Here is a 17,718-nt window from a genome sequence, read left to right as displayed (position 1 = left end):
TTAATAAGAGTTAATTAATTTCGTTAGATTAAAATTATATTTAATTTAGGGGGGTGTTAGTGTTAGTTTTAGACTTAGCTTTATGGGTTAATCCATTTATTAGAATAGCGGTGAGCTCCGGTCGGCAGATTAGGGGTTAATAATTGAAGTTAGGTGTCGGCGATGTTAGGGAGGGCAGATTAGGGGTTAATACTATTTATTATAGGGTTAGTGAGGCGGATTAGGGGTTAATAACTTTATAATAGTAGCGGTGCGGTCCGCTCGGCAGATTAGGGGTTAATAAGTGTAGGCAGGTGGAGGCGACGTTGAGGGGGGCAGATTAGGGGTTAATAAATATAATATAGGGGTCGGCGGTGTTAGGGGCAGCAGATTAGGGGTACATAGCTATAATGTAGGTGGCGGCGCTTTGCGGTCGGCAGATTAGGGGTTAATTATTGTAGGTAGCTGGCGGCGACGTTGTGGGGGGCAGATTAGGGGTTAATAAATATAATACAGGGTTCGGCGGTGTTAGGGGCAGCAGATTAGGGGTACATAAGTATAACGTAGGTGGCGGTCGGCAGATTAGGGGTTAAAAAAATGTAATCGAGTGGAGGCGATGTGGGGGGACCTCGGTTTAGGGGTACATAGGTAGTTTATGGGTGTTAGTGTACTTTAGAGTACAGTAGTTAAGAGCTTTATGAACCGGCGTTAGCCCAAAAAGCTCTTAACTACTGACTTTTTTCCTGCGGCTGGAGTTTTGTCGTTAGATGTCTAACGCTCACTTCAGACACGACTCTGAATACCGGAGTTAGAAAGATCCCATTGAAAAGATAGGATACGCAATTGACGTAAGGGGATCTGCGGTATGGAAAAGTCGTGGCTGAAAAGTGAGCGTTAGACCCTATTTTGAGTGACTCCAAATACCGGAGTTAGCCTAAAACCAGCGTTAGGAGCCTCTAACGCTGGTTTTCACGGCTAACGCCAAACTCTAAATCTAGGCCATAGAAAACAAAAAGACATCTCATACCGAGCAATATTTTGTTCTCTATCCTGATCTACAATAGATTGGTGACCATTTATTTTTATGCAATGTGTTTTTATTGTTATGTAATGTGTTTTTATTGTTATGCAATGTAATTTTTTATATATCGGAATTGTTTATGTGATGAAATTTTATATGATGAATTATATGAGGAATTGTTTGATTGTTTTATAACCTCTGTTTTTCCTTGTTGATACAACTATTTTTTTAATTATCTACTAAAAGTTAACTAAATCATATCCATATAGTGAAACATTATCCATAGGGTATTTCTTATTAGCTTGGATACTACATACATTTAGCTGTCTTTGGGACAGCGCAGCTGTATCTAATCACTTGCCTGTAGTTCACTGCAGCTAGTGTGATTACTTTATTACAGACCTGCCTGATGCTGCTGGAAACAATACTATTTGGGTAATTCTGGACAGGTTTTCCAAAACAGCCCATTTTATTCCGTTACCCGGATTGCCTTCCGCTCGGAAGCTCTCTGAGCTATTCATTCTCCATGTCACTCGTTTACATGGATTTCCTTTGGACATAGTTTCTGACCGTGGTGTTCAGTTTGTGTCACGATTTTGGAGATCCCTATGTAAACAATTCGGAATCAACATTTCCCATTCTACTGCTCACCACCCTCAGTCCAACGGACAAACAGAACGTGTTAATCAATCTCTTGAATCTTTCCTCAGGCACTATGTCAACCATCAACATTCTAATTGGTCCCAACTTCTTCCTTTAGCTGAACTGGCTCACAATTCTCGTCTCAATTCCTCCTTACAGACGTCTCCTTTTAAGGCTGCTTATGGATTTGAACCAATAACTTTTCCTATTTCCACCAGTACTTCTGCAGTTCCTGGAGCTGATCGAGCCATTAAAGATCTCTGCAAGCATTGGCATAAAATCGACAGATCCTTCTCCTCTCTGCAAAGAAGTATAAGAAGTTTGCTGATTGCAAACGCTGTATAGCTCCTATTTATCGTAGGGAGATAAGGTGTGGTTATCTACTAAATTAATTCGTCTTAAACAACCCTGTACTAAATTGGGACCCAAATTCATCGGACCTTTCAGAATTGTCTCCAAAGTTTTTTCTTCTGCATACAGTGTGGCCTTGCCTAAGACTTTGAAGATTCACCCTGTGTTTCATGTGTCTCTTCTGAAACCTGTAGTGAAGAATCGTTTCTCCACCATAGTCAAACCTCCTCCACCTTTGCTTATCGATGGCGCTTCAGAATTTGAGGTCAGTCAAATTTTGGATTCCAAATTACGGGGTAGTCGCTTGTATTACTTGGTTCATTGGAAGGGGTATCCCATTACTGAACGTTCCTGGGAACCCGCTTCTCAAATACATGCCTCTACGTTGGCGAAACATTTCCACAAGAGGAATCCTTCTAAGCATGGTCTGTTTCCCCGGAGGAGTCCTTGAGAGGAGGGCAATGTCACGCTCCTCGCTTCTGAGGCTCTGTTGCTGCGTTGCTTAGCAACATCCTTTGCCTCTGAAGCTGTCTCACTCTGCTGACACGCTCCCTGAAGACGTCCCATTCTGCTGACATCACTCTGGGTTCAAATTCCGGCCTGTCCTTCACCTGATGCCCCTTTGTTTTTTCCTTGCTGTGGCTTTGTGAGTACTCATTTTGATACTTTGTTGCCTGATATTCTGTTAACGAACTTTGCTAGCCTGACCACATCTCTGTTTAACCCCTTCAAACCTGAGGATACTTTGCTGCCTGATTTACTGTTAACAAACTTTGCTTGCCTGACCACGTCTCTGTTTAACCCCTTCAAACCTGAGGATACTTTTCTGCCTGATTTACTGTTAACAAACTTTGCTTGCCTGACCACGTCTCTGTTTAACCCCTTCAAACCTGAGGATACTTTGCTGCTTGATATACTGTTAACAAACTTTGCTTGCCTGACCACATCTCTGTTTAACCCCTTCAAACCTGAGGATACTTTGCTGCCTGATTTACTGTTAACGAACTTTGCTTGCTTGACCATGTCTCTGTTTAACCCTTTCAAACCTGAGTATACGTTACTGCCTGATATATACTGTTAACAAACTTTGCTTACTTGACCACGTCTCAGATAATACCTCTCTAATCTGAATCCACCTCGTTGCTGGATCTTACGTTGCTAAATCCTTGCCTGCCTGAATACGTTTAATCCTGACCCCTTATCTTCAATCAAGCTTCTTTGTGGTATTACTTAGATTATGTGAGTAACATCTCACCTTGTATTATTCTTTTCCAGAGAGGCTGTCGTGGGGTCAGGTCCTGGTTTGTACTCAGTGTGCTAGTGTGTTGTTAATTATCATTCTAGCATTCGGGTCTGATTCGGGACTTCACCTAACCTGACACTTATCTTTTAATGCCGGGTTTATAAAAACCTGTAATACCAGTGCTGTAGGAAAGTGAGCGGTGAGAATAACGGGCAAGTTAGTACCGCACGCCTCATAACGCAATACTCATAATCTGGCCAACTGGTTGGATTATATGTCAGTTTGTGATATGTAATACCATCACTTAATTATCTGAGGGCTTCTTCTTTATATTGGGCATATTCTAACACCGCAATGGCTCCGCCCTTATATGCAGGCCTAATAACGATGGTACCATCACTATCAAGAGACCTGATAGCAGTTCTCTCATTTGGTGTGAGATTATCCCAAACTTTACTTTCTGAGACATGTTCAGAATGTAAGTCAGAAGCACACATACAATTAACACACTAATTGTACATGCAGTGCTTCTAAATGACAAGTTGGGTTCAAATAATAGAAGTTATTATAGACTATATTTTCTATAGGTAAAATAATAAAATATGAAAATTTAGGTGTAATATATGACTCTTTTTAGATGCAAAACTTCAACTTATAAATAATAAAACCAGAATTCTAAAATGACTAGATAAAAATATCAATAGTATCAAAAAGTTGCAAGATAAAAATATCAATAGTATCAGAAAGTTTAAATAATTTCAGAAAGTTGAAATAATTAATATGATTTAAATATAATTGTATTGATAAAATTATATAACTGTCCACAGATTCGATGTGTCCAATATGCTGAAAAATTTACTGAGAAAATATTTAAGATCCAAACAATTACCACTGTACAGTACCATGAATGATAGCTCACAAAGGAATCCCCATTGGTAGCGTTTTCTCAGTGAAAAAGATCTGTACACAATCCTCTGTGCTTGGTCCAAATGGTGCTGCCTCCCCAGAAACTATGATAGACTCCCGGTCTTCTTGAACAAACTATAAGGTAGAAAAGGGGACAGGCGCAACCTCGACTCACAGCATCAGTTTATTTAAAGTACACACAGGACAAACAGTATTGCACTTACAAGATAGCAGTTAAAAACACGCCTTAATACTCCAAACTCTCTGGCAGTCAGCTTTTTATATGCAGTCCCTTCAGGTTGTCGGCTATCACCTTCCAACCGGGTGCCGCAATTCAAGATCACAAATGTGAGACCTCTATTAAGGACAGAATGTTCATCATGTTTTAATGGTCTGGAACTTTAGTTGTAAACTATTGTTTCTGTTTCTTGGGTGGTCCTATTTTTTTTGGTATTTCCGCCCCCCCCCCTGGCCATGTTTGTGTCGGAGCCTACGGGTAAAGGAGGTTTGTTATGCAACACTGAGTCTTGGTGATTTCACTTTCTGAGGAATCACCCCCACAACATTCCATGTCCTTGGAGGATAAACAGATCCAAATGAATCAGGGAACTGTATAATTCACTCCAACAATTTTCTAGTAACGTTCAAAATAATATCCAGAGATGAGGGGTGCACAATCCAAAATGGTATACAATATTCTCTTAAGATCAGCACTCACCAACTATTACCATTGCCCAGGTGCACTACCAGTGGCATATCTAAATGAAAATGTATGAAAACCTGGGTCCAGCTGTAGTCCCAATATCAGTCCTCAATAAGTAGGCTCTTATTGATCATTATTACTGTGACAATTACTTGAGTTATTCAACCATTGTTAAGCATGGTTGAATGGTACCATTTCAAAAAGGGGTCTTATATGTTTCCATTGTGGGGGGATAATTAAGTCCTTTGAAAAATCACCGGAAAATAGAACCAACGCTGTGAGTTATCGCTTGATATCTATGGTTCTAATTGGTGATCACTGTTACCATGGCGTGGGGATGGGACCAAGTGTAAAGAACAATATCTTATGCCATTTAGATAATATTTGCATGTCTCAATACAGCTTATACATGCAACCTAAAGATTGCTTTATATAATTTTTAATACTTTTGCATACTTAGCACCATCAGAAAGACAGTACTATATTGTAATCAGAAAGGTATTCGTAATAGGTAATGGAAGGAAAATTGCCATTTTTAATAAGTTTATTTTTTAAAAAATAATTGAAAGAAAAAAGTCTGTTTTAAAAAAAATAATAATTTTGGAATTCCAGATTTGAGGATTTATATCTTTTATTATATATTTTTTGTTATAGTACAGTAATAATGCCACAATGAACAAGAGGTGTCCGCATGTGCTGGCTGTGGGCGTTCTGTTGCATTCTAGAGGTGTGGTTGGGATTGTTCAGCTACAATAAGGTCCAGCATATGAAATTCATAAATCTACTATTGCTTCTGTGAAGAATCTTGCCTTGTGGTAACGTCACGCTATTATTTTTCAATTGTTTCCCGTTCATTAGTTTCAAGTTTACCTTGTTATATATGTTAAAGTGGACTGTTTATAGAGGTTTTTTTTTTTTTTACTTAATTTGTTTTCTAAGTTTTTGTGGGTGTTTTTGTGATGCCATTATCCTTCAAGGGACATGAAAAATAAAAATGTTCTTTTGAGACTCATTCTATTTTACTTCTATTACACAGCTCAACAATGAAAATGTTTCTGATTTGAAAATATGTAATTCTAATTGATTTCAGCATTAGAAATATGAATGACATTTAAATCTCTGCCAGCTCTCAGTTACGAAATATAGCCCAAGGGTAATGAGAAAGTGACTTGGGAAGCTTTTAAAGGTTTTGTGCACGGCTTCTTGGGTAACAAGTAATACTGCTTTTCACTATGACTATTACAGAAGCGCAAGTAGTATATGTCAAAAACTTGAGCTAATAAAAAGATTCTGAAGTGATATTCATTCTTCAAGACACAAAAATTAGTAAATGACTATTTTTAATAAAGAAACAATTATTTTTTAACATTTATGCTTCATTCTCTTGATATCCTTTTATTAAAAGAGCACTAATGCACTACTGGGAGCTAGCTGATCACATTGGTACGCCAATGACAACAGGGAATATGTGCAGCCACCAATCAGCAGCTAGCTTCCAACTCCTGAGGTTAACCTAGTGATACTTTTCTACAAAGGATACCAAAAGAGCAAAGCAAATTAGATAACAGAAGTAAATTAAAAAGTTGTTTATAATTGTATGTTTTGTTTGAATGATTAAAGAAAATGTTTGGCTTGCATGTCCTTTTAAAGGACCATTAAACACAGTAGAATAGCATAATAAACAAATGCATAATAAAAAGACAATACAAAAGCACTTTGAGTTTAATTAGTAGATTTTTTTCTTTCAAATTTCAGTTCAATTTTCTTTCCCACTGCATCATGTGACAGCCATCAGTCAATAACAAAATGCAAACACATATATTCTGTAAATCTTGCAGTAGGAGCCGGTGCCTCAAAGTGTGCACATAAAAAGACTGTGCACATTCAGATAATGGAAGTGAATTGGAAAGTTGTTTAAAATTGTGTGATCTAGCTGAATCATGAAAGTCTAATTTTGACTTTAGTGGTCCTTAAACAGTGGAGCTCGTTTTATGAGTATAGATTATAATGGAGACGGATCTATCAAATAAGCATTGATGAGAGTCGGGTAAAAATCTTTCAATTTTGCAGTTTTCAAGTTGTGAAATAGTTTTTTCCAGAAATATTAGTTTTCCAAAGAGGTCTTAGTGAATCAAGACCAATAACTGAGAGTAATAGTTAAGTGAAAAACCTGCATTCAACCCAATGACAGTCTGTGACAATCTCCTTGCAAAAACAGGAATTGCTAATTCATTCTTCTGCATGTTACTTCTTAAGGGTTGAATTGCCATTACTTCTCTTCCCATCTTTTCCCAATAAACACACAGACAACTTTTGGGGGTATAAGACCATGGAACAAGGTCACTTTTTTTTTAATAACCAGGCACTATATTGCTAAACTTTCATAAATCTTAAAACTAGGTGGCGGCATCTGAGGCAGTGACGTGCAGTGATAGGAGGCAGGGGAGGCAGAGAAAAAAGTTTTTAAATGTGATTAATAATATTTTTTTAAAATATATTTTCACTTTTATTTTTTGGGCCACGTCCCCCCTAGGTATCCCCCCCTGCCGGCGCTACCCAATGCGATAACCACATAGTAATGTATAAGTATTATAATTCAAATTCAGCAAGCATCCATGTTGCGCAATAAGGAGGCAGTGAGCCGTTCCGCTGCTCTCCATTGATTGCGCAACCTGGATGCTGACTATGTTCTTAGCTCACTTATGAGCTGGCGCCACCCACTGGTGGCTCACCGGTCCCCATACACGCTCCAATAGAGGCGGTTCTCAAACCGCCTCTGTGATGGAGCTTAATTTTTCAGCCAATCAGCAGCATCAGCGCTGCAGGGGAGGCGTGCCTGCTGGTCTTGGTTGAGTGATGTCATTTAGCGCCTTGGCGGGAAGACAACAGCAAGAACAGTTACAGGAGGGAGCTGCTGCTATGCCGTAGACGAGCGAGGAGCCACATGAGAGAACTCAGTCTGTCACACTGTCCGTGCCACAGCACTCAGAGCGAGCCACGATGACGAGTGACCAGCAACTGAACTGTCTGTGTCTGTTGTGAGACTGACTGTTTACTCTTCTTTTACATCACTGAGTGAGTAGTTTTACTTATGGTTAGGGTTCCGGGTACAGTGAGGAAGGCAGCCAGGAGGTAAACTATAAGCAGTGTGATTGTAAGAAGCATTGCTCTTCTTTACAACTCATAGACACGGCAGTAATATGTTATTGTAACTGATCCTCCTGTGCACAAATACTGACATCAGATGATCTGTTCCTTCTTAATCTGTGAGTGTGATCTAGAAATATTAGTTTTCTAAAGAGGTCTTAATGAATCGAGACCAATAACTGATAGTAATAGTTAAGTGAAAAACCTGCATTCAACCAAATTACAGTCTGTGACAATCTCCTTGCAAAAACAGGAATTGCTAATTCATTGTTCTGCATGTTACTTCTTAAGGGTTGAATTTCCATTACTTCTCTTCCCATCTTTTCCCAATGAACACACAGACAACTTTTGGGGGTATAAGACCATGGAACAAGGTCGCTTTTTTTTAATAACCAGGCACTATATTGCTAAACTTTCATAAAGCTTAAAACTAGGTGGCAGCATCTATTCTGAGGTCCTAACATATAAACAACCTAATATTTACAACAAGCATTTTGAGGTCAATGGCCATCATTCAAGTGCTGCAACGCTCCTGCCGAGCATTACCTTTCAAGGGGGTTGGCCTCACCCAATAGGGTTTTTTAGGTCAGCAGGCCCGCGGGGAGAGGCGTTACAAGCTGCGACTTGCAACATCATGCTCCTCCCATTAGCTCGACCACACCCTTACAGAAGCCAGAAAAATTATTAGGCTGTGACCCCACCATGCCAGTTGGCAATACACTTTACTTCAATGAGCTCAGTGCAGTCTCCATTATCTGTAAACAAATTGTAAACATTAACAACAACAAAGGGGAAGGGATTGGGTAGGAAAAACTTCTCTTGGTCAGACAGGAACAAAAGAGGGAGTGATCAAGTTATCCATGCTTTTTATAAGGTAAGCAATCTCCACCCCAATATTGACAACAATGTTGCACACTCACTCCCAGCACAAGATTCACATTTCAGTCAGGCAGCATAACCCTTAAGATGTTCCAAGCACAAATATGCTCTACACTAGCGTAAGGGTTAAATCGCCATTACTTCTCTTCCCATCTTACCCCAATAAACACACAGACAACTTTTGGAGGTATAAGACCATGGGAGAAGGTCGTATTTATTAATAACCAGGCACTAAATTGCTAAACTTTCTTAAAGCTTAAAACTAGGTGGTGGCATCTGAGGTCCTAATATATAAATAACAAAATATTTACAACAAGCTTTTTGAGGTCAACGGCCATCATTCAAGTGCTGCAACGCTCCTGCCGAGCATTGCCTTTCAAGGGGGTTGGCATCATCTGATTTCTAGGTCAGCAGGCCCACGGGGAGAGGCAACACAAGCTGTGACTTGCAACATCATGCCCTTACCATTAGCTTGACCGCACCCTTACAGAAGCCAGAAAAAATATTAGGCCGTGACCCCGCTACAAGAGATTCATTACTTCAACCTCTAAATGCAGCTGTTGCCGCCACTAGATCTTTATATAGGAAACAATTACAGGACATGACTTCTTAACGCCTCCTTCAAATTGGTTAAGAACAAATCCAGACCCTCTTCTGTCAAATGCATGCTATCTGGTCTATAAAGGCACTTGCAATCCGCTATAATATTCTCGTGCCTGATCACAAACCCACCTTCCTCCACAATCGACCTCCCTACTTCCCTGTTCAGCTTCTTCCTGATCCTGTAGGCTGACCTATGCACACGCACATTCTTCCACTGCAATCGAGCAATGATATTGGACCAAGCACTTCATCCAACGCACATCTGACTGGATAATGGGTGCAAGCTCAAGCATAGGGACAGTCCCCACATCATTCCCCCTGATGCAACACAATTAGCGAAGGCTTGCCCCAACGGTGAAAGGCTTCTTCGAGACACCCCAGGAGGTCTCTCCAAAGCATTCCCCTCCTCCCCAGCCATCTAATGGAAACCGCATCTGGTCGAATCCCCAGCTGCTGGCCATCTGGACGCTTCAAGGAATGTATTGCCGCCCAGTGGACATATGATTGCCCAACTATCCACGCTCTAACCAGCGGGGTCCTTACACCTAAAACAGAGAAGAATTGAATAACCATTGTACTGCAACTTATTAACTTCATCTAACAAAAAGCAAATGACTAACTAGTTAGTTCCCCTAACGGCCTGTCATATAGCTGGTATCTTTTAGGACTCCATCAACCTAATTTCTGTATTCCCTGATCAGACACACCTGCAGCTGCTGCACTAGTGGCTTATCCAATACGAAAAGAATGAGGGGCAATAACATCTTGGTTGAGCCCTCTGTGCTGACCAATTTGATACTTTCCTAAACTGGAATTTTGACAAATTATAACCATCAGTATAAACAAAAAATTACCCCGAAGCTCCCTGACACCTTTAATATACTTGGAGACGAGTTTCACTGGACAACACTCCGGGCTTGAATGCTCTTGCATCAATAACCACACACCCTTTTTCTCCTGAACTGTCTTAGATCTGGGAATGACCAATAGCAATGCCTTCAGATCAAATCTGACATGCTGAACCTGTATTCCAGACACTACCAATACCCTAGACTGCGCCACCAGTTTGCCTACTCTAAAAACCCTGAAAAATGCATTTGCGAATGCCTCTTGGAGCAAACATACTTCATAGTCATCTGCGCAAACACTCGGCAACACTGCCAACAGAACCTCTAAACTTTTAACTGTAATCGGCTCATGCCTGTTAGCCGAACGCCTGACTAAAACTGTACTCGTATAGTCCGGAAAACCTCACAACTTACAGAAAAATGCAACTGCTGCCAATCTCCCCTGCACTGCTCCCTTTCTACATCCATTCTCCTTCAACTGCACCATCCATTCCAATAACAATGTTGGGGAACTAGCTGCTAAAGGGACACTGTCATATTTCATATGTCTGCCTACTTCACCTAAACAGTTAAGTACCGCACTCTTCACTTTTGACTCTGACAACTCCTTTAGAAATTCTATAAAAGACCTCTACATCATGCAATCACTGCTTGGAAATTTCTTCTCATGCTGTATCTCTGACAGCCACTCTACGCTACAAGCTTACAACTCACGCTGTATCTCTGACAGCCACTCTACGCTACAAGCTTGCTACTCAGCTGCGCTCCAATTACAGCTCCTTGCTCTCCCGGACCTAGCGGTGACGTCACACGCCGACATTCGCGGCCGCGCCGACACAGTCTCCTCTCTGCTCAGTAACAAGAAGCAGCACCTTTCGCCTAAAGTTTTCTTTAGAACTGATTCCACCAGAATTAATTCCGGAGCGTCTCTGTACAAACTAACGTAAGTTAACTTACTCTTACCTACAAAATAGTAATTACATGATCATGTTCTATCGTTCCAAATGCAATCAAGACAATTACTATTCAATCTCTCATTAACAGACAGCAGTTAAACCGCTCAGCACTGCTACTATTTATTCAGACAAACCTAAAGTATTAAATCGTTAATTCACTTCTTAACTAAAGTCTATACCATACTATAGATATTTAAGTACAAAGTCAGTATTCCAAAATTGTATACAGATTGGAATTGATATCATAACTAATCAGGTGAACATGACAAATACTGAGCTGGACATAAAGTTCAAATATCTCAGCAATTTGTACTGTAGAACCTAATATCAAACTTAAGTGCATTGGCTCACTGCAACCCTGTTGCGCCCATCACTAATTGTAGTTTGCCACATACACTTAAAACAAAACCACTAGGCTGCAGTTGTGGTCCTCATATTAATTATACCTTTTTCTGACTTACAGAAAAAATCTGACAGTAACCTGACAGTAATTTCCAAGCCAGTGTAAGATGGACCCAGCAGCCCTAGTATCACATGTAGATGCTCTGACACTAACAGTTGAAAACCTGTCTAAGGGATTAACTGCACTACAGGCAGAGAACACCTCATTAAGATTATATATTAATGAGCGACTAGATACTATAAAAATATCCCAAACTACACATGAACCACAACCAAACCCTCCACAACCATTCAGTGGAATTAGAAGTGAGTTTAGAGAGTTTAAGAATTCATGCCTTCTTTACTTCCAATTGAAGCCTAAAACCTATACTACTGATCACTTAAAAGTTCTCACTACCATATCTTACCTACGAGGAGAACCCCGTATATGGGCCAATTTGTTCTTCGAATGCAACGACCCCATACTTTACTCCTTGGACCAATTCTTCAAGGCAATGGGACAATTATATGATGACCCATACAAGCAGTTATCAGCTGAGACTGCTATGCGTTCCCTGCGCCAAAACAAAAGGCCAGTGGAAGATTACATAGCAGAATTCAAGAAATGGTCTCCAGACACACAATGGAACGACCTCTCACTCCGAAATCAATTCAGATTAGGTCTCTCAGAAACACTAAAAGATGAGTTAGCAAGACAACCACTCCCAGACACCCTAGACAATCTAATTGACATCAGTATTATTCTAGATAGACGTATCAGGGAGAGACGCTCTGAAAGAAGCCACCATGACACTAGCCCTAAACACCCCCCACAAAGCACTAGTAGTACTCACTCACATAGACCTCCATCCAGGGCTGCCGAGACTCCCATGGAACTGGGGTTCATTCGAGGACCCCTCACACCTCAGGAGAAACTAAGGAGAAAAACCTTGGACCTCTGCATGTATTGTGGGGGTTTAGACCATTCCGTAAAAGATTGCCTTCAGCTCCAAAGAAGGAAGGGTAAGCAACAACCCACTCAATTATGTTTATCTGCTAAACAAGCACACATTAATCATTGTACTCTTCCTGTTCTATTACAGTGGGAACATCACAGAATCCACTCTGAGGCAATCCTAGACTCTGGAGCAAGTCATAATTATATAGATCACCAGTTTGTTGTTAAAAATAAAATACCACTTGTCACTAAAAACACCCCCAGTGTCCTTCGTTTTGTTGATGGCAAGGAGATTACCTCAGGGCCCATTAAGTACCATACTATCCCATTACGGGTAACAACTCACAATTTACATACCGAATTTTTGTGTTTTGATGTCATACCTTCCCCTATGTTCCCCATTATTTTAGGTATCACCTGGTTCAAACAGCATGATCCAAATATAACCTGGTCCACCGCACAGGTAGTATTTAATTCCCCCTACTGTGCTGATACCTGTCTCCATCAGGAACAGATTCTTTTGGATACTGCTACTCCATACCCCCAAGAATATTCATCATTTTCTGATGTTTTCGATAAAAAAGAATCCTCCAATTTACCTCCCCATAGGGTATATGACTGTCCTATTGATCTACTACCCGGGGTTGATATCCCCTACGGTCATATATTCCCTTTATCAGAACCAGAACTTGAACATCTTAAAAACTATATCAATGAGAACTTACAGAAGGGTTTTATCCGCCCTTCCACCTCCCCTGCTGGGGCAGGCATTTTCTTCGTTAAAAATAAAGATCAGTCCCTAAGACCCATAATAGATTATAGGGAACTAAATAAACGTACTATAAAAAACCGTTATCCTCTACCCCTAATACCACAGCTAATTGATAGACTCCGTGGTGCCTCCATTTACACTAAACTCGATCTTAGAGGTGCCTACAACTTGGTACATATTAAACAAGGACATGAGTGGCTAACCGCTTTTCGTACTAGATACGGGTTGTTCGAATACACAGTGATGCCTTTTGGTTTGTGTAATGCACCAGCTACATTCCAATATTTCATTAACGATATTTTCAAGGATTATTTAGACATATTTTTGGTCATATATCTGGATGACATCCTCATATACTCCACAAAAGCTCCCTGGAACAATGGAGACACTTATTGGAAGGAACCTCACTCCCAATACTGATTTACACAGACCATAAAAATTTGGAATATTTAAAAACAAACCGGACACTAAGCTCACGTCAAGTACGGTGGAACTTATTTCTCTCCAGATTTAATTATCTTATTACATACAGACCTGCTCAAAAAAATAAGAAGGCTGATGCTCTATCCAGACAAATTATAGACCCCATGATACCTCTCATTGAAGCACCTCTAATACCAGCAGATAAGATTTTAGGCCTGACTACAGAACAGACTGCTCATTTCAAGTCCGAACAATTATCTGACATTCAAAAACCCCTTCATAATCTCACCTTACATGATGACGGACTCTACTATTACCAAGAACGAGTTTATGTACCCCCTTCACTCAGAACAACTGTACTCAACACCTTACATGATTCCCATTTGGTGGGACATCTGGGTATAAACAAGACCCAAGAACTGGTACAAAGGTTCTTCTGGTGGCCAAGTCTCCTCCCGGACACAGCTGAATATGTTCAAACTTGTAAAACTTGTACTACAACTAAGACTGGGAAATCCTCCCCGTTCGGACAATTGATACCATTACCAACTCCACACCGGCCATGGACCGATATAGCTATGGATTTCATTGTTGACCTCCCTGAATCACAGAAATGTAATACCATACTCGTTGTAGTGGATCTATTCAGCAAGATGGCTCATTTCCTTCCTTACCATAAATTACCTACCACTACAGACACCGTAACCCTAATGTTTAACCATATCTTCAAATTACATGGACTTCCAAATACTATAACATCTGACAGGGGTACACAGTTCACCAGTAAATTCTGGAAACAGCTTTGCCAGTCACTCAATATTACCAGACGTCTCAGCACCTCTTTCCATCCTCAAAATAATGGACAAACTGAGAGGACAAATCAATGGTTGGAACAATACTTAAGATGTTTTGTCTCTGCGAGACAGGATAATTGGGTTTCACTCCTGCCCTATGCCGAATTCGCTTTTAATAACTCAGTTCATACCTCCACAAAGTCAACCCCATTCTACATCAACTACGGTTTTCATCCTACCTTCGAATGGGCTTTCCTCATCCACTACTATGTCCCCCGTAGTGAATGATCTACTTAATACCATATCTGACACATTTACTTTGGTGAAACAGAACATCAACATAGCAAAATCTAGATATAAACTTCATTATGATAAAAGGAGGGTACCATCTCCAACCTATGCTATCGGGGATTATGTTTGGTTATCATCCCGTAACCTGCATCTACCAGTACCCTCTAGGAAATTGACTTCCAAGTTTGTTGGACCATTCCCTGTTGTTAAAGTTGTCAACGCCAATGCAGTCACTCTTGGATTGCCTCCATCTATGAAATCTCACCCCACATTCCATGTCTCCCTCTTGAAGCCTTATAGACAACTACGGCAACATTCTCCTTTGAAACCGATCATCCCTATTCTGCCGGATCCTTCCTTAGAATATGAGGTTCAAGATGTGCTGGATTCCCGACGAGTACTTGGTAGGCTACAATATCTAGTTCACTGGAAGGGATACCCATCCTCTGAGGACTCTTGGGAACCGGCTGCCAACCTCTCTGCCCAGAGATTGGTGACTTGGTTCCATAATAGGCATCCTGATCGTCCCTCACCTGATCCTCGGTGTTGATCCTTGGGGGGGGGATCCTGTCATATTTCATATGTCTGCCTACTTCACCTAAACAGTTAAGTACCGCACTCTTCACTTTTGACTCTGACAACTCCTTTAGAAATTCTATAAAAGACCTCTACATCATGCAATCACTGCTTGGAAATTTCTTCTCACGCTGTATCTCTGACAGCCACTCTACGCTACAAGCTTACAACTCACGCTGTATCTCTGACAGCCACTCTACGCTACAAGCTTGCTACTCAGCTGCGCTCCAATTAGAGCTCCTTGCTCTCCCGGACCTAGCGGTGACATCACACGCCGACATTCGCGGCCGCGCCGACACAGTCTCCTCTCTGCTCAGTAACAAGAAGCAGCACCTTTCGCCTAAAGTTTTCTTTAGAACTGATTCCACCAGAATTAATTCCGGAGCGTCTCTGTACAAACTAACGTAAGTTAACCTACTCTTACCTACAAAATAGTAATTACATGATCATGTTCTATCGTTCCAAATGCAATCAAGACAATTACTATTCAATCTCTCATTAACAGACAGCAGTTAAACCGCTCAGCACTGCTACTATTTATTCAGACAAACCTAAAGTATTAAATCGTTAATTCACTTCTTAACTAAAGTCTATACCATACTATAGATATTTAAGTACAAAGTCAGTATTCCAAAATTGTATACAGATTGGAATTGATATCATAACTAATCAGGTGAACATGACAAATACTGAGCTGGACATAAAGTTCAAATATCTCAGCAATTTGTACTGTAGAACCTAATATCAAACTTAAGTGCATTGGCTCACTGCAACCCTGTTGCGCCCATCACTAATTGTAGTTTGCCACATACACTTAAAACAAAACCACTAGGCTGCAGTTGTGGTCCTCATATTAATTATACCTTTTTCTGACTTACAGAAAAAATCTGACAGTAACCTGACAGACACCCTTACCAATCAAGAATGTTTCCAATTCTGCCCAGTTTTTGATGTAAGCCTGCTAAGTAGCAGGAGCCAACGACGCTCTCACCAATGAATTCAGCATGTCCCACCCTCGGCTACCTGCCAAAGAAATGAAGGACAAGAAGCACCAACTTTATCCACTTCTGGAGCCAATCTCCTAAACAGATCCCATTGAAAACGAGACAGTGCCTCTGTTACCACATTATTAATCCCCGGCACATGCCCCTCCGAGAAGTCAATAATTGTGCCGCAAAAACCTCAGCATAAACCAACATAGATATTTCACAACAATTGGGGAAGAAGCAGAAAGTTTGTTGATAGAGAAAACAACACTTGTATTATCGTACCAGAAAATAACAGTTTTGTTGGCTAGCTGTTTACCCCATAGCTCAATGGTCACTACTTTGGGAAACAACTCTAGCAAAGTTAAGTTCCTAGTCAAACCCCTTACAGCCCACTCCGGTGGCCAAGGCTCAGCACTCCAGGCTCAATTGAAGTATGCTCTATGCTCTGTAGCCATTTGTGTCTGCATCATGAACAGATGCAAATACTGACTAGACATCCTACCTTGCCTCCACATCAATATTCCATTACATTCTGATAAAAACAACATCCAAACCTTCAGATCCTCCCTCATCTTATTTTAGACTCTACACTGCCTGTGCTCTCTGCCATACCACCTCAATGGACCTTCCAACCTCCTGTTGAACACCCTTCCCATTGGGACGACCCTACAAGTGAAATTTAAAAGACCTAATAGTGACTGAAGCTCTCTTAGTGGGAGCCATTCCACCGCGGCAGTCGTAGAAACCATGGCAAGCATGGGAGCCACTTTTTCTTCTGGTAAACAGCACAGCCGTTCCCTCATATCAATTTCAATACCCAGGAATGTTAGGCAAATGCACGGGCCCTGTGTCTTTACTTCTGCTAAAGGCACCCCAAAGTGGGAGACTAAGTTCCTCATTACTGACATGAGTCTTGCACATTCAGATGACCCTGCCCTTCCTATTAGTAAAAAGTCATCCAAATAATGTGCTATCAGGCCCCATCAGCCCCAGATGAAACAAACCAGTTCAGAAATGTACTTAACGTCTTAAAGAAAGCACAGGAAACTGAACAGACCATTGGAAGACAATGATCTACGAATTAGGAACCCTCAAAGGAACAACCCATCAGCTGGATGAGTTGACAACAAAACAACCAAAAAGCTGACTCAATGTCCAGCTTAGCCATTAGGGCCCCCACCCTTGTTTTATGTATCAAAGCTATTGCCTGATCAAAAGACTGATTAAGGGAGTGGATCCCGAATAGTTGCAATTTA

The sequence above is a fragment of the Bombina bombina genome, chromosome 1, assembly GCF_027579735.1.
Source record: "Bombina bombina isolate aBomBom1 chromosome 1, aBomBom1.pri, whole genome shotgun sequence".
Taxonomy (NCBI): Eukaryota; Metazoa; Chordata; class Amphibia; order Anura; family Bombinatoridae; genus Bombina; species Bombina bombina.
The sequence above is the reverse complement of the archived record's forward strand: the minus strand, read 5'-3'. Positions refer to the sequence as shown.